The sequence below is a fragment of the Numida meleagris genome, chromosome 1 (genome assembly GCF_002078875.1).
Source record: "Numida meleagris isolate 19003 breed g44 Domestic line chromosome 1, NumMel1.0, whole genome shotgun sequence".
NCBI lineage: Eukaryota > Metazoa > Chordata > Aves > Galliformes > Numididae > Numida > Numida meleagris.
Window position 1 is genome coordinate 111,807,103 of NC_034409.1, and position 24,250 is coordinate 111,831,352.

At 40.3% G+C, this 24,250-nt stretch overlaps 1 long non-coding RNA gene across 1 annotated transcript; it reads left to right on the plus strand.

The window, feature by feature from the left end:
* LOC110392692 lies at positions 2,352-4,230 on the plus strand. The gene is made up of 3 exons (XR_002434569.1): positions 2,352-2,502; positions 2,644-2,810; positions 3,413-4,230. It is a non-coding gene; the product is annotated as an uncharacterized LOC110392692 (long non-coding RNA).

Genomic DNA, 24,250 nt, shown 5'->3' on the forward strand with positions numbered 1-24,250 from the left:
TTGAAAGCAATGCCTCCTATTTTATTATGTTGGCCCACAACATCAGAGGCAGATGTTGGTAGTATGGCAGTAGAAGTTGAGTCTTCCCACCAATATCCCATTCCATTTTGTTGCTGTGTGACAGATGGCAGCAGAGGGGCACTCTGACACAATGGCATCTGACACAGAAGTGCATGTGAAGCAAAGGGGTGCGGGTAAATTCCTCCACACAGAAAAAATGGCATCCATGGACATTCACTGACACTTGCTGAATGTTGCTGGAGACCAAACAATGGATATGAGCACATCGAGGTGGTGGGTGGTGAGTTTCAGCAGTGCTGACAATGACAGTGTTGACTCTGCTGCTGCAGATATTTGTGAGCATGGCACACAGGCTCTTGTTCCTTTCTGGCAAAAAATACATAGCTAATTGTAGTGACTATGTTGAAAAACAGTGTTTTTTCTCTATCAAATAGTGTTATTGTGCTTTTGTATCTGTTGTGGTTTCCACAGAAATAAAGAGGAGGCATTACTTTCAGAGTGCCCTACACAGGACTTGTTTATTGGAAGCAGTAAGCTGGTCTGGAAAAGAGCATCTGTGAGATCAAAAAAAAAAGACATTCCAGTTATTGGCAGATGTCTGATTTCTTGCCTATCAACTCAGATTTAGTTCATTATATATTTCTGTTAATTATGTTTTTTAACAGAGAAAAGAACAACCCCATGATAGAGCTTTGTGACTTTTTAGAATCATAGAATCCTTAGAGTTGGAAGGCACCTTTAAAGGCCATCTAGTTCAGCTCCCCTGCAATGAACAGAGACATGCACAGCTAGATCAGGTTGCCCAGGGCCTGATCCAGCCTCGCCTTGAAAGTCTCTGGGGACGGCGCATCAACCACATCTCTGGGCAACATGTTCTAGTGCTTCACCACCCTCACTGTAAAAGACTTCTTCCTTATATCTAACATAAATCTATCCTTTGTAAGCTTGAAACCATTTCCCCTTGTCCTATCACAACAGACCCTGCTAAAGTGTCTGTCCCCTTCCTTCTGTAGCTCCCCTTTAGATACTGAAAGGCCACTATCAGGTCACCTTAGAACCTTCTCCGAGTTGAACAGCCCCAGCTCTCTCAGCCTGTCCTCACAGGAGAGGCGTTCCATCCCTTGGATCATTTTTGTGGTGGTCTTCTGGATTTACTCCAACAGGTCCATGTCTCTTCTGTACTGAGGACTCCACACCTAGATGCAGTGCTCCAGGTGAGGTCTCACCTGCGCAGAGTAGAGGGACAGGATCACCTCGCTCAACCTGCTGGCCACGCTTCTTTTGATGCAGCCCAGGATATGGTTGGCTTTCTGGGCTGCAAGGGCACACTGCTGACTTATGTCCAGCTTCCCATCTACCAGTATCCCCCAGGTCTTTTTCAGCAGGGCCGCACTGAATCCTTTCATTTCCCAGCTTGTACTGGTAGTGAGGGTTGCCTCTACCCAGGTGCAAGACCTTGCATTTGGATTTGTTGAATCTCATGAGGTTCACCTGGGCCCTGCTCAAGTCTGTCTAGGTCCTTCTGGATGGCATCCTGTCCCTCTGGTGTGTTGACCACATCCCACAGCTTGCTGTCATCAGCAAACTTGCTGAGGGTGCACTTGGCCCCAGTGTCAGTGTTATTGAAGAAGATATTAAAGAGTATCATCCTCAGCACTGACTCCTGGGGGACACCACTCATCACCAATCTCCATGCAGACTTTGAATCATTGACCACCACTCTCTGGACTCAATCCTGTAGCCAGTTCTTCATCCATTGAGCAGTCCACCCATCAAATCCATATCTTTCCAATTTGGGGAGAAGGATGTTGTGGGGTACCGTGTCAAAGGCCTTAATGAAGTCCAGACAGATGACATCAGTGGCTCTTCCCTTGTCCACTGATGCAGTCACACCATCATAGAAGGCCACTAGGCTGATCAAGCAGCATTTGCCCTTGGTGAAGCCATGCTGGTTCTCCCGTATCACCTCCCTGTCTTTCATGCGCCTTAGCACAGCTTCCAGGAGGATCTGCTCCATGAGCTCTGCTGGTATAGAATGAAACTGACAGGTCGGTAGTTCCCAGAGTCATCCTTTTAACCCTTCTTAAAAAATGGGTGTGACATTGCTTTTCTTCCAGTCACCAGGGACTTCATCTGATTGCCATGACTTTTCAAATATCATTGAGAGCGGCTTGGTGACTACATTAGCCAGTTCCCTCAGGACTCTGGGATGCATCTCATTGGGACCCACAGACTTGTGGATATTCAGGTTCCACAGGTGGTCATGATCCTGATCTTCACTTAAAGTGGGAGGGACACTGCTTTCCCAATCCCTTCCTGACAAACCAAACATTGAGGGCTGTGTGATAAGCAGTTATCAGAGAAGACCGAGGCAAAAAGTTTGTTAAGTACCTCAGCCTTTTCTTTGTCTGCTGTTACTAGCCTGCCTGTGTCATTCAGAAGCGGGGGTACGCCCTCCTGGACTTTCCTTTTCTGGCTGAGGTACCTGTAGAAGCCTTTCTTGTTCTTCTTGGCATCCCTTGCCAAGTTTAGTTCAAGCTGGGCCTTGGCTTTCCTGGCCTATCCCTACACAGCCTAGCAGCTTACTTATACTCTTTCCATGGTACCTGTCCCTGTTTCCAGTGCTTGTGGATTTTCTTCTTGCTCTTTGGTTTGACCAGCTGCTCCTGGTTCAGCCACAACGCTCTCTTGCCTTCCTTTCCTGACTTGCTACACCTGGGGATGGAGAGCTCTGAGGAAAGCCTTGACTTGTGGAAACAAACTTAAAACTGGGGAAGGTTATAAAGCAGGTATGTTTATTACAGTGCTGCGCCCACACACCAGGTGCAAGGGGGGTGTCCCCATCCTAGCTTGGACACGGAAAGGCAGAAAACTTCCGTATTTAAAGATCAAAGGAATACATATTCATAGCATTCCTGAGGGACAGAGGGACTATTACAATTAATTCCAGGAAATCATTATAATACACTCCACCCCAGAGTCACACTGCTTTAGCATGCATAGTGCCTCCTGGTGGTCATCTTTGGGGGTTGTGGGGATGAAGGCCATATCTCTTCCTCTCTGTGTACTCTTGACCTTGGCATGGTTGAAGAGAGTGATCCAACATTGGATGGTTTTCTTCAGGATGTAGTCTCCAGTTCAGTTCCGGTGACCAATCAGCAGTTTCCTTGCCCCATTAACCCACATCCATTTCTTATTGTTTGTTTGAAACCATATTCTAACCCTTCCCTCCCTCAGCCTCCTTAAAGATCTGCCAGCTCTGCCCTGCACCCTTACCCACAAGGACAGTTTCCCAGGGTGTTTTGTTGACTAACACCTGATGAGCTGGAATTAAGCTTTCCTAATGTTTAGCTTCCTAATTTTACTTGCTGCCTGTCTCATATCCCTCCAGAGCATGAATTCAACCATGTCACGGTCACTCTAGCCCAGGCAGCCTCCAATCCTGACATCTCCAATCAGTTCATTTGCACTGGTGAGCAACAGGTCCAGTACTGCATCCTGCCTCATGGTGCCATCTGTTACTTGACTCAGGAAGTTATCCTCAGTGCATTCCAGGAGCCTCCTTGATTGCCTACAGCTCACCATGCCATTTTCCAAGAACTACTTGCTACTTTTTACAAGACCATATATAACTGGCACAAGGGACAAAACCACTGTCCTTCAACTTTTGTGTCCTGGCATTCTTGGATATCTTGTCTTTGAAATCCTAAATAGTAGAAGCACCACAAAGCCTGTTTGAAGGAAATCGTGGGAGAGAAGTAAAAAGAATCCCCTCACCCTTACCCTCCTCCCCCCCCCCCAAAAAAAAGGAAAGAAAGAAAATGAGGAAAAGGCAGACGTTGATCAGAAGATACTTTATGCTCACGTGTCTTTCCAATACAGTGAGAAAGCCTTCTCTAAATTGGATTTTTGCCAAATCTGACAGAGGTTTTGAAGTCTTAACACTTAAAATAACTAGCAGTATAAGCAGGTTTTAGCATTCATCACGAAGTTTCACCTGTTATTTTTGTTATTTACTCAGCCTGTCTGTAACATAGGACACCAGTTAATTTTGGATATGGGCATAATTCAGTGGGCTGAAGTGAAATGTTGCTGTATTTTTTGCTTACTCCACAGTGGAATGCTATAATGCCAAGAGAGAGTTCTGAGTTTTTTGTGTTTTTCTTTTTTTTTTTTTATCTTTTTGATGAGTAGTAGCTCATAAAAATAGCCAAGCAGAAGTCCAATAAACAATAGCAGCACTTTTCTTGTGACTGCTTCTGAAATACTGAATACTGAAATTCAGCAGTGTGTTAACTAGAAAGATATTGATCGTTTGAGGAGAATTTAGCAAAGAACAACAAACAAATTACACAAGGACTATGAGGATTGAGTAGATGGATTAAAGCTACTAAATTAGGTATGTGTTGACTAAGCAAAACAAGGAACAGTGTTTAGATAAACCTCTTGAATTTGCTCAGGTTTAGCTTCTGGAGTGGTACTATATTCGCTCATACAGGTATATCACTAAGATGTCACATTGGCTGGAGTGATAAGCAGGAGCCATTGTTCCTGGGAGGAGCAGGGGAACATGTCAGCAGGAGGGAGGCGGCAGCTGGGCAGGCACCGCAGCTGAAGGGCACGCAGCTCACTGCAGCTCTGCTTCTGCCACTCTCCTGCTCTGGATCCCTCTGGTCAGAGGCATCTGCCCTGAGATTCAAGTGTGGTCCCGATGCTGCATCCCTAAAGGCTCTACAGTAAGGCCTTGGCTGTATGGGAGTGTGAGAGGTTGTGTGTGGGGGTGGCAGCTATGAGTCTTAGGCTGTGTGTGTGTGAGATTTGATGGGTCAGAGAAGTGTGAAGATTGCAAGCTGTATGCAAATGGAAAAGTACTTAATGCTGTACAAGAAAATAGTGCTAAGAATAAAATAGTTTAAAACTGAAGCAAAATAAACAAACAAAAAAAATGAAAGTGAATTCTGCTGAGGAATTGTCTCCTGAGAGACTTGGAAGGATGATTCACCACTGGTATTTTTAACATTATTCTGGATGAAAGACTAGAAAGCGTGCTGCTGGGAATGTGCCTCCCCTAGCAGAGAGATGGGCTTCATGATCAATGGATGTTCTCTGGTTTTAATGTCTGCAATTTTCTGGGTATATCCTAAACCATGTTCAGGTTTCTGCCCTGGAAGGTGCTGCTCAGTGAGAAGAGTTTATGTGCTGTTCTTGTTCCCCTGAAAACAACAGAGTGCAATGAATAAGAGCTTGTGAGTGATAATTAGAACAATTAGCTAGCAGACTAATAATATTTTTCTCGTTATTAGCAGTGGGGAAGAGGAGGAAAGCAGGCAGGCCTCATGCTAGAAGCTCTGAGTCACAATTAAAAGTTAAACTGCAGTCTTACCGCATTTCCCTTTTATGGTGCCTGGCATTATGTCCCCAAGAAGATCATGTGAATATAATACTGACATTTCTCCCCCCTTGCGTTATATATCCCTTTTTTTTCTGGCAGAACTGCTACATACTTAAACTGTCAGCTGACTGTTAACCCTGTGTGATTTTTCTTTCTATCTCAACCCAGACAAGTCAGAACCTTCTGTGCTTTTGCAAGTGAGAGACAAGTCACAGACACAGATTGCAGCCTCAGCTGTGCCCTTCCTTCCCATGAGTAGAAGGGAGATCTTCAGCATTCAAAAGCTGAAGGCTGACCATGAGTACTTTCACAGGCTCGCCTCACATTTCCTTCTGGTTCTGCAAGGAGTAGGAAGTCCCTGTTTTGGGCTCTGCCCTTCTGTCCCTTCCTCTCTGCACTTATGTACAGGCCAGAAGGAGTCTGGCATTATTGAGAATTCCATACTTAGTTGCTGTTTCCTAAGCCTAATGCAGACAAAATTTTCCCTCTGCTTTTCACAAGCTTCCCTGTGATTTTTTTACAGTTGTTTACCATTGCATTTCCTATCGTTTCCCATTACCCATCCTCCAAAAACAAAATCATAGGTGACTTGGTGTATTCATACATAAGTATGTGTTAAAATGAGAATATGACATGACAAACATCATGCAGTCTCATCGATGGTAATTATAGGAGCAGTGAGGCTCCTATAGGAGGTAGGTTGTGACAAATTCTTATGATAAAAAGTTGACCAGGGAAGGATATGCGTCTAGTTTGCTGCAGCAACTCAAGTTAGCGCCAGAGTCACAGCATGAACTGCAGCAGCACCACTGACATTGTATTCCTGGAACTGTTCCTTGCACAATTATCCATCTCTTCTGTGTGCTTTTGGCATCCTCAGTGGTCTCATTTCTAAACTATACTGATGGGATTAAAAAAAAAAAGAGGAACATATGATTCATACTTGTAAATATTGTGTAAGTTCTGCTGTGTTTATTTTGCGTACTAAACTCTAGGAACATTTATTAAGCCCTTGTTAAGCTCTGTGCTTAACAGTGATATTCTGCTGAAATAGGCAAGGGTGAGGCTTTGTGGAGCAACTGGTGCAGATTTAGGGAGCTCCTTCTAGCCTCCAGGATGAACCTAGATGTCTGTAACAAAAACAGCCTCCCTAACTTTGAATAAAAAGCTTTCTGTCAGCTTGAATGATAGGTGATACATAGCTAATCATAACTGTCCCAGCAAATCTGTCAGCAGATTTATCTAGGGAGTACTACTGCATTTGCTCATAAAGGTTGAACTGCCACCATGCCTTCTTAAAATCTCTGTTCTCAACAGCTGTGCTAAGAGTTAAATTCAAACTGCCTGTGTGGCTTAACAGTTTAATGGATTCTTTTTTCATTGTTTTGCTTATTTTGTTGTTGTTTTGTTTTTCTATCTGAGGCTTGGAAACTGAAATAGCTTTAAAATATTTATATTTGACCTTCTAAAATTTGTCTAGTGTGTGTTCCGTGTTATTTCTCACTCCAGTTCATTCAGCGTTGCTTCAAAACTTGATCGCAAAAATTCACCAGGTTCATATATAAACATAGGGTTAAAGCCCTGGAGATTGAGATGGAGGTAGCAGCAAGAGTTTGCTCAATTTTGTGTAATTGTCCCGTTATATGAAAGAAATCTAGTCCCTGAATTGAATGTAATTTCTACTGCTCTATAAAAATAATTCTATACCTGTCATGAGTTGTAGCAGTGTGATAATATCCAGTGATACGGGTTGCCATATGATGTATTTTCTAGCAGTTAAAATTCAAGGGTGGCTAAGTGGGAAAGAAAAGGAGAGAAATTTTAACTGTAATTGTAGCATTTTTTTCCCATGCAAAATCTTCTTTCTTTGACTGTTCACATTTCTTTCTGGCATGAAGATATCTTTAATTCAGTAAGGGAATATTATTTAGCCCAAAAATTCAATGCAAACCAAAGAATTGAGTTTGTTACATGAAACTGAGCAGCAAATAATTTTTAAATGTTTTCATTAATTTTCACCAATACCACTGTTTTCTTATCAGAAGTGGATTGTGGAATATTTCTTCCAGCCAAAACATAAGTTAAGACCATGAATGAGAAGAGCTTAGGAAAAATAGTCATATTAAAATGGTTCTTCTAACCTGGACAAAGTGTAGCAAGACACTCTACCTACAGACTAGTGAAGACAATGAAAACTTAATTAATACAAACATTATTCTGTTATATAGGACATTGCTCCTCAATGGCTCTTAATTTTATCTTCCACTGTAGACAAAGAAAGGCTTTATAGTACAGTATGTTAACATCAGAAAGATGACTGAAATCTTTTGCATGTAAAGTATGCTTTATAATTTTAGTCCTAATTTTGATTGACTGAATCAATGACTCATTCATCAACTCTACTCCTGTGTACTTAGTAGTTTTGCAGTCACGGAGCAGCAGTGTACAGGGTTCAATAAAAGCAGGGGAAAAAAGCAGCTACTGCTACCAGATGCTTTGGTCTATAGTAAAATTGGTGGACAATAATGTGCCTCTGATGTTTATTTTTGCACGTTCGTATGAATAGGCTTCCATTCTAATTCATACATCCTTCTGCTTGTGTTCTCTTAAGCATATAAAATGTGGCATGTTTCTTCAGGTGGACTGAAAGTTTGTATGTTTTTTCTCCCTTGTTTTTCCTAACATAGCTGAAGTCATTATTAGATCTCCCCTGCCCATTTTCTATTATATTCAGACAACTGGACTTGGATTCATGTTCCCTGCAAAGCAATCTGCTGTGCTAATGGCCAAGCAATCAGGTCACCTCTTACTCTATTTATACCTCTACTGGTATAGGGTTTGATTGGCAGGTATCTTAAAAATAATGTTCTCTTTATAGCTTTTTTTTCTCTGCCGTGCTCTTATATCTTCACTCGCCAGTTTATTAACTAACTTGGAGTCTATGTGCATAAAAATAATACTGTCCTGGATCCCTTGCCCTACTTGTAATATTCCTCATTAAGTGCTCTTTTCCAAAGCCAGTTATGTAATAAACTTTAAATGCTGCCTTTCCAGCTCTTTTCAGTGGTACAAAACAGCTCAGTTGCCATTCCAGCTCCATTTGTAGCATGCCTGCCTGCAAGCCAGGACTCTCTTAGTTTTCAGTTTTCATCCTTGGCCTTGTGCCCTTGCCCACTGACATTACAGAGGAATATCAGGCTGGATATTACCTCTTCTGGCCTCTCCCTTAGTGAAACACAGATGTAACCACTAACAGGCACCCTGCCTCAGGCTGGGAAGCCACAAATTTGTCACCACAATGCAATATACAATTTTACTGAACAAGAAGGGCCAGACTTCTCAAACAGGTCTGCAGGTGGCTGCCAGGACAGGAAGATATATCTCCTCATCAGGTCGTAGGCTCAAATCTTTTCAAGCTGTACAGAGGTGACTGGAATAGCACTAGAATAGACTTTGATGAAGGGAAAGGCACCTGCAGATGAATGCTGGGATAGTAGAGGTTGTGGTCACATCATCTGCTTATACATTTGAGATTAGAATAGGACACAGTCAAGGTCGGTTTGTTCTACTGGCACAGGTAAGGGTCTCTGGGTTAAAGTAATCATTCACCTGCTCCATTGCAAGACTTTCAACATCATGGGAATCCCATGAGGAGTCATTCCTAAATATGAAATCAGTCTGAAATACGAAGTATAACAAGTTAATTGACTGAGATCAGCACCTCACTAAAATAAATGGTAGGAAAATGGTGCAGGAAATTGAATTGTTACGCTTTCTGCCAATGAGTCACCAAACAAATAGATGGCCAAAATTCCTTGTTAATTACAGAATAGAATATTTTTAAGGGTTTGATAGCTGCTTGCTGCAAGAGTACGGTGCCCTTCCCTGTCCATGCTGTATTCTGGATTTTCCTTCAGTTTTGCTGGCTCTTAGCTTCTGTATGTCTTTGCAGGTTGGTTGTTAATTGCTGCTAAACCCTAGCACTTGATGTCCTAGGACATGTTTAGTATATGTCAATAAATGGACGGGGGTAGGTGCCAGTTAGCTGTTTACTACAGGGCAATCAACTGAGGAACAGATTGCGTTGAATTTGGAAGGACAGGGTAAAAGGCCTGTAATGACAATCTTTTTTTCTTTTTTTTTTTTGTGAGGTTTTCATTGCAGTGATATGAAACCCAGCCTTTAGAGAGCTCTGCACCGTGGTTTCACAAAATATGATCCAAAATAAAAATCTCAGTTTTGTATGCTCATCGAAATGGTCACTGTACTAGCAGGCTAGATAGAAGGCAGAGAAATGATTACTTACTGCTTTCCTCTGCACTTGCAAAGAAGATCTACAGAAGTCACTCTTTGTCACATGATATAGAAGATCCTCTCTTCGTTTTCTTTAGAGGCTTTAATTTTCTTATTATCAGTATAGCTTATTGCATATCTTCTTCTCATCATCAAGGCTTCAGGATTCAGACTAGCAGCAATTTAAAATCACCCTTCTACTTCACTACCTACTAATAGAGAGATGCAGGCAATCTTCTGGTGTAAAAATTCACCATTTTCTTACTACACTTCATCATGACTCATTCACTGCCCCTTGCAAATTAAGGTTCTTTTCATTCCACTGAGGAATGCATTATTTGCCTGTTTTCAGCTTTCTTGGTATCATTACATTTTGTGGAAATCAGAATATTTTGCATTAAACGTAACGAGTAACTTCTAAGCCAGGAAAAAAAGACTATTTGATATTTTAATTTATTTCTCTGTCAAAAAGGTAAAATAAGGAATAATAGTAAGTAAGTAACAACAGTAGCAAAGTGACATCTCTGACCCACTTTTTTCTTTCAGTACTGGCAGTTCATTTCTGTTTAAGACTTTCGGATCTCAGTTTTATCTAACAGAAGCATCTCAGTACACCCATGGGTTAGCCCCTACAATGTTCAACATTTACAAATGTCTAGAAAAAAAAAAGCAAGCAACCTTTCTGAATGATTTGGGCTTCAGTGTAAATAATGCTTTCTCTAGTTAGAAGGGGGAGTGTCGTGTTTTTATTAGGCCTTTTGTAAGTGTGCTTTGTCTGGCTGGGATGCAGTCAGCTTTCTTCATAGTAGCCTGTATGGTGCTGTTCTTTGGACTTGTGGCCAAAGAAATGTTGGTAACACAAATCTTAGGCTGTTGCTGAACAGTGCTTGCAAAGCATTGAGGGTTTCCATATTTCCTACCCTACCTTTCTCCCCTCCACCCACTTTAAGTGAGTAGAGGGGTTAAGTGGTGGTGGACAAGGGATTGGGATGGGTCATAGCTGGAACAGCTGACTGAAACTGAACAAAGGGATATCCCGTACAATATGACATTGTGCTCTACAATAAAAGCTCAAGGAAAGGGTGAAGAAAGGGGTGCAGTCAGAGTAGCATTTGTTATCTCAAGCAACTGTTACACTTGCTGAGGCTCTGCTTTCCAGGAAGTGGCTGAGCATCTGTCAGCAGATGCAGAGTGAAGGAATGTCTATTTTTTGCTTTGCTTGTGCATGCAGCTTTCACTTTCCCTGTTAACCTCTCATTATCTTCATGTACAAATCTTCTCACCTTCTTTCTAGTTTCTCTTCATCCCACCAGAGAGAGGAACAAGCAAGCAGACTGGTGAGCAGCCATGGTTAGCCAAGGCTAACCCACCACATCAAGTGTTACTGCTAGAATTGGTTTCAGAAGTTTATGGACATATATGTTCAGGAAACAACTCTGTAGTCTGATTTCTCTCATCTTTTATTTTATTTTATTTTATTTTTTATTTCTCCATATGTGGGAATTCTATAATTCAGTGATCAACCTCATATTTACTGTTACCTTGCTATGGTCTTAGCCTTTAAGCACAGGTAGAAAAGTGCAGGTAGAAGTCACTCAGTAAATACTGGAAATCCAGATATGACAGAATTTCAGACCAATATATTCAGCGATACTTTAAAGGCTTGGTCATATATTTTGTTGATCTGTAGTAAGGGCCTAATAACAACTGCTGGATAACTTTCAGGTAGCTGAAGTGCATGGTATTTCTGGCTAATGACGAGATTAATCACCCTGCAAGTAGCAACCATTTGTAATAATAAGAAGGGTATATTTTCAATTATGCTTTAGAGACTGGGACTCCTGGGTCCTTCTGAGAGACTGAGTCTTAGCTTTAGTTCCTCAAATGACTATCAAAGATAGACTGAAGCTTGTTGATAACTTACACATTTTTGAGAATATATTTCACAAAAGGTATATTCAGACTTTTTGTAAATGCATCTGTCTCTTTACAAAGGAAACGAAGTGACTATTTCACTTTTGTTCAAACTCTGTGGAGAGTCTACACGTTTATAGGCTTTTGCAACTGAATTCAGTTCTTAGATGCCTAATCAAAAACAATCATACGGCCACAGTACATTGCTGGAAAACCTTCCCTGTACACATGCCCACCAAATGTTTACCAACACACATGAACTGGTTTATCTATAAGAAAGGCTCGGTAAAACAACATGTATCTCCTGGGCTCAGCAGACAGAGCTGCCTTGCCTGTTAGACCTAACTGACACTTTCATGAGCCCCAACGCTGGCCACTGAAAGAAATCTTCAGTTCTACTCATAGAGACTGTTCTTGCTGAGAGGCTGCAGAACAAAATCTCAGTGGCATTAATAACACTAGTATATGGTGCCAGAGCAGTGCATGGGATCATATGAAGGCAAGTATCTTTTTATGTTATTACAGGGACACCGAGGCGCTGTGATGCCATTCCCTATAAACCTATGCATAGCAGTCTGAGTTTGCATTCCTGCAGGAAGCAAAGAAATTGAGAGAGGGCAGAAAGTGTTTTAATTCTCGTCTTGGAACTATCAGATTAAATGATAAATGACCAGCCCAGGAATACAGAAGAGGCTTGTGCCAGAATTATGCTCCTGTTTCTTGTGAACAAGGCTAATATCTTTCCTAGTGGATTGACCTTCTTTTAATCAACTGAGACACCTCTGCATTAATTCAAAATGGAATGAAAGCCAAGCAAAGGCACCACAGGTACTTTTTATTTAGTAACGATGGTGAATAATTAATTGAACAAATGACAAAAAGGCATCATACTTTTTCTTAAAAATTAATTCTTGCTAGTAGATATTTTAAGCAGCTGCACTGAATGCCCAAGACAATTAAATTGCCTGAGTTGTTGTGACAGTAAGGAGGAAAGACAAAGGAATAACAACTCATCAAAAAGAGCATATGAATTCTAAATAAGGAAAAAGAAAATAAAAAATAATGCCATTTTATTAATAATCCTAATTTTATATACCCATAAAGTGGTTTTGAAATGAATTATTCATTCTCAGGAAGTGAGCAAAAGAACATTATTAACTTTTGTGCAGATACTTCAACTTTGATGAAAATCCAAAACAGGGACCATAATTTGAAAGCCCTCACTTAAAATTTTGCTGAATCTTTCCTATAACCGTTTCAGTTCACTGGAGGTAACTTACATCAGAGAAACTTGAAGTTCTGAAATCTGAGATAGGCTTGGCATTATAGGAAGCAATTAAATGAAGCAATGAAATGCTGCAGGGACTATCTGCAGTGCCTTTGCAGGTCTTTTCCAGAGGTCAAGAGTTGACCACGCTTAGGTGCAACATGCAGTCTGTAGCTTTGAAAATTAAACTATTCTGGTGCCTCAGCGTGGGTGTCATTCTTTTATTTGAGAATGAACATTTCAGCCATTCCAATGTTATATAAGTTGATATTGTTCAGTATGTATGGACTATGCCAAGTCTGTGCAACTTCTATCCTTAGAAGGAGCAGTAGTGTTCCTAGCTAGTAGCTTTGGCACTGCTGTAGGGATGCAGTGTGTTTCCTACTCAGGGCCAGTTTTTCCATCTTGGAGAACGCTGTAAGGAGACATCTTTTCTTCCTTCAGAGAAGAACAAGGCTGCACTCTTGCTAGAGCCTCATTTTTAAAGATTCTTATCACACAGAATCACAGAGATTGGAAGGGATCTCAGGAGATCATCAAGTCCAACCCCCCTGCTAATGAGGAGTTTATGAGGAAATGCCTATTTGTGCTAGAGAGATTCCTATTTGCACTAGAGCAGAGAGATAGAGATTCCATGTTCCATTACTCTAGTCCCTGAGTTCTGTGTATTTGCCTGAAGAGCTGAGAAGTGAGCATCTTTATAGCAGTCTCCAATCACCTTATGGGTTATTTTAGCAAGCTGATATTAAATTTATTAAACTTATTAAATGTATTGTTAACAAATTAATCAGCTGAGGTAGATCATTGAGTCAAAAAAAGAAAAAAAACAAAAAACACCTAAAACCCACAAAAAGAAAAACAAACAAAAGAAACAAGTAGCACTATCAGCACATACTTTTCCAAACTTATGTCAAAGGAAGAGTGAAGTGAAGACTGTCAACATTACTAGCAACAGTGGGAAAAGACAGAACTGCAAACAACAGTTTTAATGATCTTAGAAGGTCGGTAGTGTATTAGAACAGTGAGATAGCTCTTTTCCTTTGTTGTTACTTTTCACAGTTATTGAGCAGATATACTAAAATTGAACAGGTTCACATTGTTTATCTGGAAACACAATGTTTATTTTTTCCTGGCACAGATATGGGGGCTAACAGAATCAAATGTCAGGGTAGGAAATTGCTGAGGATCTTGGTGAGTGCACAGCTCAAATAGCACAGAGAGCCCTAGCAAGGAATCTGCAGAGCTTTTATATTTTTCTGACAGTTCTGTAATCCAGAAGAGCTGGCTGTCTGGGCTGCTCAAGATTAATTATGCCTGAAAGCAATGGCAAATGGATCTTCAGCTTTGCATATTACTGCTTATCAAATACAAAATGCTCAAAAGCTTTTCTCTGTCTCCAAAAAGTAAGCAGTTGGTAGTGTCTTTTTTTCCTAGTCACATTCCATATTCATCAGTGGTAGTAGTTCAAAACACTTTTTATGTCGCATGCATAAGTTGTCACACACAAGTTGCACATTAACTTATGTAAAGAAATACAATTAAAGGGATTGAAATTTGGAAATGGCAGACCAACTCCCATTTTCATTACATCCCACCCATACATCTCTGACATCCTGTCTCTGAATATTGTAATAAAATTGTTAGCTACAGATAACTTCATATTTCCTCTTTGGCAGTTTGGCTTCAGCTAATACACAGATGCCTTGATAATGAAATGGAGGAATGGGATATTTTTCTGTAAAACTCTCTGCCTTGTTCATTTCAGAAGGTGACAGCTGGATAGTGGCTTAGGCAGGGAACTGCAGGAACAGAAGATGTGACTTATTTTTCCTGGAAAAATGAGCTCTGATTGCAATGATTTGAAACTCAGATATGCTCTTCATCTTTGGTTGCCTGGTCTGTATCTCTAGATCTGCTTTGCAAAATGTTGCACGGTCTAAGATGCTAGCAAAATCTATGGGAATTGTTCTTTCAATATGCAAGTTCTTATGTAATGCTAAAACATCATTTTTGACAGTTTGAAGGATTTCATTTTGGACGCTCAACATTCTTTATTTTAGTCTCTGTGTCTCAGCTTCTAACCTGCTAAATGCAGATAATGCCCTCAAATTTCACATGGGTTTTACAATGATGAATGAATTGTCTGTGAAACACTCAGGTTCTGTGGTGATGAGCATCATAGAAAAGACCAGGAGGAAATTAATAATTTTGTTTTCAGAGCAAGACTTGAATGCTGTTTTTTAAATATGGCCCAGGGCAACATATTGAACAATGAGGCTGAAAAAATTATTGAACAGCTGCTAATTAAGTCATTTTGATGCACTGTGTTAGGTAGCAGTCCTCTTGAGAGAGCTCAGTGTGTGATTCTGTAATTAAAGACTACAACTCATATGGAAAAGGTGGCCAAATTAAGGTCACACTGGCTACCTAGATTCTGTCAATTTCTAATTTTTGATAGCTTAACTTCACAGCTGTGATCTTATTCTTCAATGAAAAGAGATGAAGCAAAACGAAATCCATGGCATTATCTTGACACCTATTTGGTTCATTAACACAATTAACAGAAATGGGACCTTAAGAACCAGACCATGTTTCTCTGCTGCTTGGATTAACTAAGTCGATGACAGTAGCAGCAGGGTGTTCCCTTTATCCGGGACCAACAGTGAAATGAGATGAGATATATATATTATTATGATAGCTGATAGTATTTCTGGGAATCTTAGGATTTATTTCAAGACTTAACGAAGAAAGTTGGTACAATCTTTTATATCACCCCAAGCATCACCCTCTCAGCCACTTCCTCACTCCAGTCTGTCTTGTCTGTCCTTTCTTCCACTCCCAGTTTTCTTGCCAAATCTGTCCTTGTTCTCTATTCAGTGCTCCTTATCTAATTCATCTTCGCTCTCCCTCACAATAACTTCCAGTGCTGATCTCAGGAAAAAACTTCTCAATTCACATAATGTGAACCAAATTATTAACAAAGCAATGCATTGATTTTTTTTAATGACAGATCAGGTACCTTTGTATTCACAATACAATTATAGACATTTACGTAATGTTAATAAACACCTAAATATATCTAAACGCTGTACTAGACGCAGTCCCTGAAAGCTACCATCGTGTGCATGTCTGCACTTTTACACAGTTGTGTGCACAAGTGCACAAACCCCCTTTCCTCTGGAAAAGCAAACACCCACCCCTGCAGCAGCTGCAAGTCCCCCTGCATGCACTTGCCTCCTGCTAGAGATGAGGATGCTATAGATTCGTGTTCATGGCATTTCCTACAAGCTGTTCATCCCCATGTCAGTGGGAACACCCTTCCTGAGACTGCCTGCACACAGATGAGGTGCAGGTCTATCTACTTTCCCTGTAGAGACAGTCCTTTACCTGGCTGCAGGGGTTTCATGGTGTCCAACAAGCAGACTGCTCAGCCTGGTTGTGACAGGGTTGGAGGTGCCAGTGGGGAGATGTTCAGCAGTGGCAAAGAAGACTTGCTGCGATTTTCACTCCAAGGTCTCTCTGTGCTGGTAAAAAATTTAATGCTTCTCTTATACTTTGAATGGCTTGGGTTGAAAGTTACCTTAAAGCCCACCCAGCCCCAACCGCTGATGTGAGCAGGGCTGCCCCCCACCAGCTCAGGCTGCCCAGGGCCCCATCCAACCTGGCCTTGAGCGCCTCCAGGGATGGGGCACTGCAGCTTCTCTGGGCAGCCGGTGCCTGGGCTTCACCATTCTCCGAGTAAAGAAATTCTTCCTAACATATCATCAAAATTCCCATCTTTTAGTTTAAAGCCAAAAGACTTCTCTACTTGACTCCATCTTTGCTTCCGAGTCTTGTAATTCTCAAATTACTGTTTTATCCTCCTTAAATTAATCAGTTTGGGGGCAAAGGTGCTCTAGGGCATTTTGGGGTGTTGATTTATAAGCATTCTCACACGCAGGTTTCTGTCTTAACAGCTGTTGTTATTCAGGCTGTGTCAGCAAGGGTGGGCTGTGCAAGCAGCTTCTCATTATGACTTATTTTCCCTGCTGGGAACCTTCTCCCAGCCACTTTCTCCTTCATCTGCATCCAGTCCCAGTGCTGTAACACGTCTGTCTCTGCAACCTTGCTGCCTCCTGTCACTTGTCCTGACCCTGCTCCCCTTCCTTTTCCAAGCACAGATCCTCTGCTGAGAGTTATGATTTCTCTACATAGAGAAAGCTGCCTACCGGAGTAAGGGAAAGAATCCAATCCAGTGGAAAACAAAGATTTCTCTGTATCAAATGGTAAATGTCCTTCCACGCATGTGATAGAGAAAAAGCAGAGCACAGATAATATCAATGTCTTTTAAGAGTGTTTAAAAAAGAAATGAAACTCAGGCTATTGTTTTGGGACTGGAACACTAATGGCACAATGCTATCAACATTTTGCCCCAAACTGAGTTTTGCTGGCTGCAGTCAAATCATCTGTTTGCATAAGCAGTTCCAAGAAGGCAGAGAGCTCATAGAGGGCCCCCTTATGCCCTTGTTTTCCTGTACTGCTCCTGTAAAACAGAAAATAACACAAGGCGCCTTCCACTGAGCCCACAGAGAAAAGATGTACTGCCAGACTGACCATAAGCTTGCTGTCCTGTTTCCAGACCGCTCTGCTTCATGGCCACCCATGATAAATGGCAGCAGCCTGACAGCTGTTTTCGGATTGTTTTTCCAAAGAGACTGATCTGTGTAGAACTGCTGAAGGATGTAAGGCACTTAGAGCAGTTTTTTTTTTTAAGTCTTTGCATATTATCCCTGGCAAGAAATCTGTACAGTTCAGCAGTATCTTAAAGGCTAGCACCTCTAGTTTGAAAAGAACTAATCCTAAAGCATTGATTTAAGCAGTGATAAACCAGAAATATTTGCAGAAAAAAAATTAGTTGATGTAACAAACTCTTTTCTTTTCTACACTTTTTTTGGTTTTCAAGATCTCTAGGAGACACGATGGAATGGCAAGCCCAAACATCCTTATCTACTCTCAAAAAAGAGTGCAAACAGGCTCAGGGACGTATAAATTCCTATGACTGGCTAGTCAGCTTTGAAAAATTTAGTTTCTGGCCATCTCTATATTGCCATGCAAACTGCCTTTTCACTCTGTGTCGACTGTATCTCTCTTCCTTTTAAAATTTATTTTTAAAATTAAAGCTCTGAGACATCAAACAGTCTTTGTTGCATAAATAAAAATGAACTGCACATTACACAAGACAGCTTTTCTTCTTCTTTTAGGTTGGGAATGAGAAGTGCTCATTCATTACACCAGAGTGTCAAGATACTAAATAAACAGAGAGGGCAGAAAAAGGAAATTACATGCTTTTCCCAACTAATCTGCCATGCTGGAGTCAGCATACTATCTTTCTTAAGTCAAACCTTCCTAGGAGACAAAACCCCACCTAAACAGCACATTAATACTTGCAAAGTCCGTGCTTTTTTTAGTGATTTCTGTACAAGTAAGATTTATTTACCTTTGTTTGGAATATGTGGGAAACATTCAGGTGTCTCTTTAGCTCTCACACTGTTTGGAGCCATTTTGCAAGGAATAATTATTGAAACAAAAGTATGTTTACTCTGTAAAGTCTCAAAAACATTTTTTCCTTTCTAATCTGATTGATACTTTAAAAAAATGTAAGGTTGACTAGCATGTGAGGAGTGAAATAAAGTCACTGGCAGCAAAAGGGCATATCCAAATGACTGTTTAATATGGTATGAGGACATAGATGACATTTAAAAACCTATATACCTTCCTAAATCCTTCACCCAGGTCTTATTGCATACTTGGGGATTAAAATTGCTTGCATGCAAGTATATTATAAACTTTAAGAATAGATGTTTTGTGATGTTGCAGTTCTTTCTGACTTCTTAGCGCTGTGAATAGCTAGGAATTGGCACCTTAAAAATATAAAACATTGAATGAGACAAACTTTCATTAGCTCCTGGGCAAAGTACGCTCTTTTTTCCTGCAGACCATAGATAATATGTTTGCAAACAACAAAAGACCAGCTGACGAACAAGCAGCTGAGTTGTGGGTAATAATGCTGAGTGATATGAAAGATGATGTTGTATACTGCCTGACCTACATCTGAACTATTTCCTTCTCAGGGAGCGGGGAGAGGATTATACTGAGCATTTGAGAGGCTTCTATACAAATCATATCTGCTATTATTTGTTCTCACAGTAAACAGTATGTAAGAAAATATTACACAAGAATCCTACCTTTTAAGGGAAAGTAGTTAGACAAATAATTTCTTCAAACTATTTTCTTTTTCTGTGATGCCAAATGCCAGCACGCTAGGCAAACTTCTAATAGAAACCAGTATTTGTAGCCATGCTTGATGATTACTAAGGAATCCAAATTGAAAGGTGAGCAGTGTGTAGGAGCAAGCAGGGCTCTCACCTACTTTGCAGAGTAAGACTGAAAAATCACATCCGAAAAATGGTTTCGGGACATGAAAAATGGTTAAAGAAGAAACTTGCTATTCATTTAGCTGTACCACCAAAAAAATAAAAAAAAAATACATAAGGCAGATGATAGAATTTAGTAAAGACACTACATCTATTAGCATGTGGAAATAGATTGCAGTGGACATCTAACAGAGTGAGACTATTAATCCCTTATGTTCTTATCCACACAATAACTAAGATCAGCTGAGGTCCCAAGTGAATGAAATCGTGTTTTCTAGGCATGAACATTCAGCAGTATCCGATGTTGTGGAAAACTGCACAGATTTGTGAATGGTTATAATATCACTGCAAAAGCAGGTATTATGCAAACCAGTTGAAGCAATGTATAAATTTCCCAGGTCAGTGAGTACATCAGAACTTCAGACTCCCTCCAGTGAAAAAATTGTACGTATCCATACATAGTAGGACCAATCCAGCAATTACCCCCTGCATTTGGTTAATTGAAGTCTAGTTTCAAAGACATTTTCATTTTAATTCGATAGATGGTGAATCTAATTCAGTGACCCAATGTTATGTGACTTGAGACTTCACGAAGGAATGTCATGAAATCCTGTTCCCATTGGAAGCAAAGGCTCTTTGAAGTTTGGTATCTGTAAAAATCTTTATTCCTGTTCTTTGCAGAAACACACCAAAGCTCGGATTCAGAAAGCCTATTAGGAGTTGTCATGCTGAATGTTGTGGCACCTGTAATTATAAGCGTAGCTTAATCAACATCTGTTCACAGTCACTTATTAAGAAACTTACATACCTATGAACTCACACATGGATATACTTCCGCAGTGTCTGGGGAGAATTATGTTTCTTAACACAGCTTCTTAACAGGCAACATGATAGGTGTAGCATTAGTCAAACAGAAAAGCCAAGAGATTAAAGGCTCTATATGAGTTCAACTTACCCTTTTTGCCAGTTGAGACTGGATCAATCGGTTTCTTCCTTCAGTTCCAAGTTATACAAAGTCTGTGCAACTGGACCAAAATCCCAAGAGCGTATCAACAAACTAGCACGGCTCAGTTCCTTGCAAGCTCTTTAAAAGACTGAGCAGCTATGGAAAGGAAGGCAACCTGAAATTACCACTTCTTTTCAGTAGAAGTAACTATGCTCCCATATTTTGGGCTGACCTTCATGCTGTCAAGAGGTATTAAGTTTGCCACGAAGCTTACCAGATCAGACCTCAGCAGGGGACACTGGTAGACAGAGACCTAAGCTGTGAATTCCTGACAGCTGTAGGCACTGAGTCATGCAGCTCAACCAGCTTGGTGGCCTACCTCAGCATACACAGTAGCAAAACTTCAGGCAACTACATAAGCTTTGTGCTGAAAACTTTTGGTGTCTGTGCACACCAAAGCACTCTAGCAGAAAAGCAGCTTTTCTTTTTTTTTTCTTTTTTTTTTTTGTCAATCCCTTCTGAGTTAAGTACATGAATGCAGCCTAAAATGAAATTGAAGTGCCACAATTCCTTTGTGAGACTCTGCCTAAGTTCTCTGAAACGAAACTCGCCTCTTTCATTAGGAATGTCTGTCAGCATGAAAAAGATTTAAAGGTCATTGGTTTGCAAAGTGGTATGAGCAGAATCTGAAGGCTGGTAGAGCAAGTCTTGCTGAGGAAGCTGAAGGGAAAGGGATGAAATATCTTAATTCTCCCTGCAGGCTCCCTCAGATCCTCCAGTGCTCTTCTGTTTTTGTCTGTGCAACTCGCTTCTGATAAATCCTATGATTAGGGCATTCCACCATATGGTAGCACCCATGAAACAAAATGGCTATGAATGGGAAAAAGCAGTGGGGAGGATGTACTGCATTTTTTTCTTATCAGCATATTTGTTTACATTATGTAATTTTGAATATCTGTTTGAAAAAAAAAAACATACTTCATTCTCAGAAGTATGTTTTATTAATTCTAAAGCTTTTGAGAAGTAATACACTCCTAATATTACTACATTGTATGACTAGCTCGCACTTCACTGTAAAGGTACAGGGGAATTTGGCATGGTTGATTTTCCTTGGACTATACAGACTAAAATAAATAGTTTCCTTGTTGCAGGTAACAGAAAAAAATTAAAGACACAAATGTGTAGTAGATACATATATCCTATTGAATTTCAGTGTTTATGGGATGCCTTTTGCAGTTTGGGAAATCTTTACATTTTTGAGATATTTCAAACGCAATGCAAAGGATTAACAACACATAACTAAGACACTGTACTGCAACATGATTTCTACTCTCTGTGCACTTGCTAAGTTCACGGGAAAAAAAAAGCCCTTTGGAAAAGGGAGTGTGAATACGAATATGGAAGGCAGTTGAAAAAAAGTGTGATGAAAAAACTATTTTGCCTTCTGCATTTTTCAAATGTAGACTAATGGGACTAAATCTATTAGCTGTTGTTGGAGTATAGTACGAATATTGAATAATTTTCTCTAAGAGATCACACCTTATAAGAATACTTAAGGTAGAGTTACACCAGTAGGCCATAAAGAACTTTTTCTCAGCTGTTAATATGAATAAAGTCACCAGATGTACGGGAAACTCATTTATTATGCAGAATATTACCATTGCAAAGCATAACTCCATATAAAGATCTCATAAGTGGAGTCTATTTTGTGTTAAGAAAATATCTTTGTGTAACTGCCAGCCATCAGAAAAGTGGCCCTTTAGCCCTAATATTTAGATACTGTTAAGTACAAAACCAAAAACAAACGAACAAAAAATTGTGCCATCTCTTGGAATGTGTAAATTATCAAAAAGTCTCTCTTCATCCTAAAATCACTAGTGTGCTATCCTGACATTAAGATGGTTTCATTGTCGCTTTTAGCCACCTCGCTCCTGACTTTTTTAAGATATTTCCACAAACAAAGTTTTGTCACTTTAAAGGAGACACGCAAGAGAATTTCTCAATCCAGTGGGATTTTACTCTTGCATTGTTTTCAGTGTGGAAGGCGCATCAAAGTGTACTTTGAGTATCAAGAAGATATGTTGTTTATTCTTACTCTGGGAGGAATTTTGAAGATTCTGCTGGATGGTTACCTCTGATTTAAAGCCAGTGGGAGAGGGAAATTTTGGTGGAGTCTCCATTTTCAGATTGTTTAATGTCTGAAGTTCTCATAATGCCTGTATAATATAAAATTAGTTTTAATGATCCATTTGTTCAACATTCCTGTTTGAAAAGGGAGCAGCTAATCCAAACTATTGTTATTATTCTCACAACAGCACCTGAAGACCCAAATCATGATACCTCTTGTAATCAAAATATGGAAAATTCAGAGACACCATTTAGTTCTTTCTAACTGTGCTTCTCCAGTGACTGAAAATCCCATGTTTAGCTCCATTATGGCAATTCAGAAAGCTTTAAATAAGCAACTGGAGTCACTACACAGTCAGTAAAATATCCTGAGAGTCTCCAAGGAGTAATTCACAGTGACTGGTAAGAAATAGGCTCTTCAGAGAACTGAGCCACAAAATATATAGAGAAATTAGGAAGCTGACTACAGCCTGTAACAGAAGGCTGAGAACAAGAGAATACAGATCTGGCTTCAAAGGCTACATCTGTGCCCAGTGTATAAAAACTTTGTGGCACATGACATATTAAAAACAGGAGAGAAGAAGATCTGCTAACAACAGAACAGTATACAGGTTCATCTTGGTAGGTTACCATTCTCCCTGGTACATGAATCTTCACAAGTCTCTACTGCTGTTTAGACATGAAGAGGTAAGAGAGCTCAACTACTTGTGCCCTAGCTATTCCCAACAACAATAAGTGAGAGTTCAGCACCCTCTCTTAAGGATTTTCTATGGTTTTGGGGTGGCTTCCTCAGAGTATTGTTGCTTATTTTTTATTATCCTTTTGAGGCATATACCTCTCAGCAGTCCCTGCACACTATCCTTCAGAAACAATTACAACTTAGATTTAGATCAGTTAATAGCACATAGAGAACAGGCACCTAACTCTTATACTTTGGATGATCATACTGAGGCCACACTGAGTTTTTGAATTATGTCCCTAGACTGATTCAGGAGCTGCAAGACTTGAGAATATGAGTCTTTGTGATTATTGTTGTTTGTTTTCTTTCCTGTTTGTATTAATAACACAACCTTACAGTTTACACATTTTTTCACCATATGTTGCTTTCAGTGTTCAGCAAGGAAAAGGACTGGCTCCTTGTAAGTACAAAAGGATTTTGCCAGTGAACATAATGGGAATGAGATCAGGTCATATGTGAAAGTTAGATGTCACTACGCAAGGAGCAAAAGTAATGTTTTCACTGCTAAAAGTTCCAGGTCCTTTTGAGTTTAATGTGAAACTGCCTTCAATTAAATAAGGCACCATCAGAAAAAAAACAGATGAAAGGAGCAGGAAGCTGCTGGGGCTGAGACAGGCAGCAGACACTGGTGCAAACGATAGCTTTGGAGCAGTTCCCAGTCATAAACTGAGAGCAGACCTTGTGGGCTGGAGGCTAAGGCTGGCCTGGAGACATCAGAATAAGGAAAAAAAGGCTCTTGGAGAAGAGTTCTGTTGAGATTAAATAACAGAAAAGAGTTGTAGGACAGGGTTTTTGTCTTGTATTAAACTCTGGGATTTCAAACAGAGGAGGAGGTGGAATTTCCATGTGCTAATAACAGCCGAGAATAGGAAGGAGGGGGTGTATAATATCAGCTACTACTGCAATAGTGATCAGGAAGGAGGGTTTGGCATGTGACCTGCAAGGACATTTAAACCAAGTCTGCTAGAAAACAAGGCTCTAGGCTCCAGCAATTTGTAAATTCTAACTAGAACTGTAAAACTGAAATTCTAGAAGAGTATTCAGGCCATTTAGTCCTTCCTTTTGACCATGGCGTCTTGCTGGTTATCTTCCTTTGCATGTCAGCATGTGTTCAGATTTAAGCACATCATTTGGAATA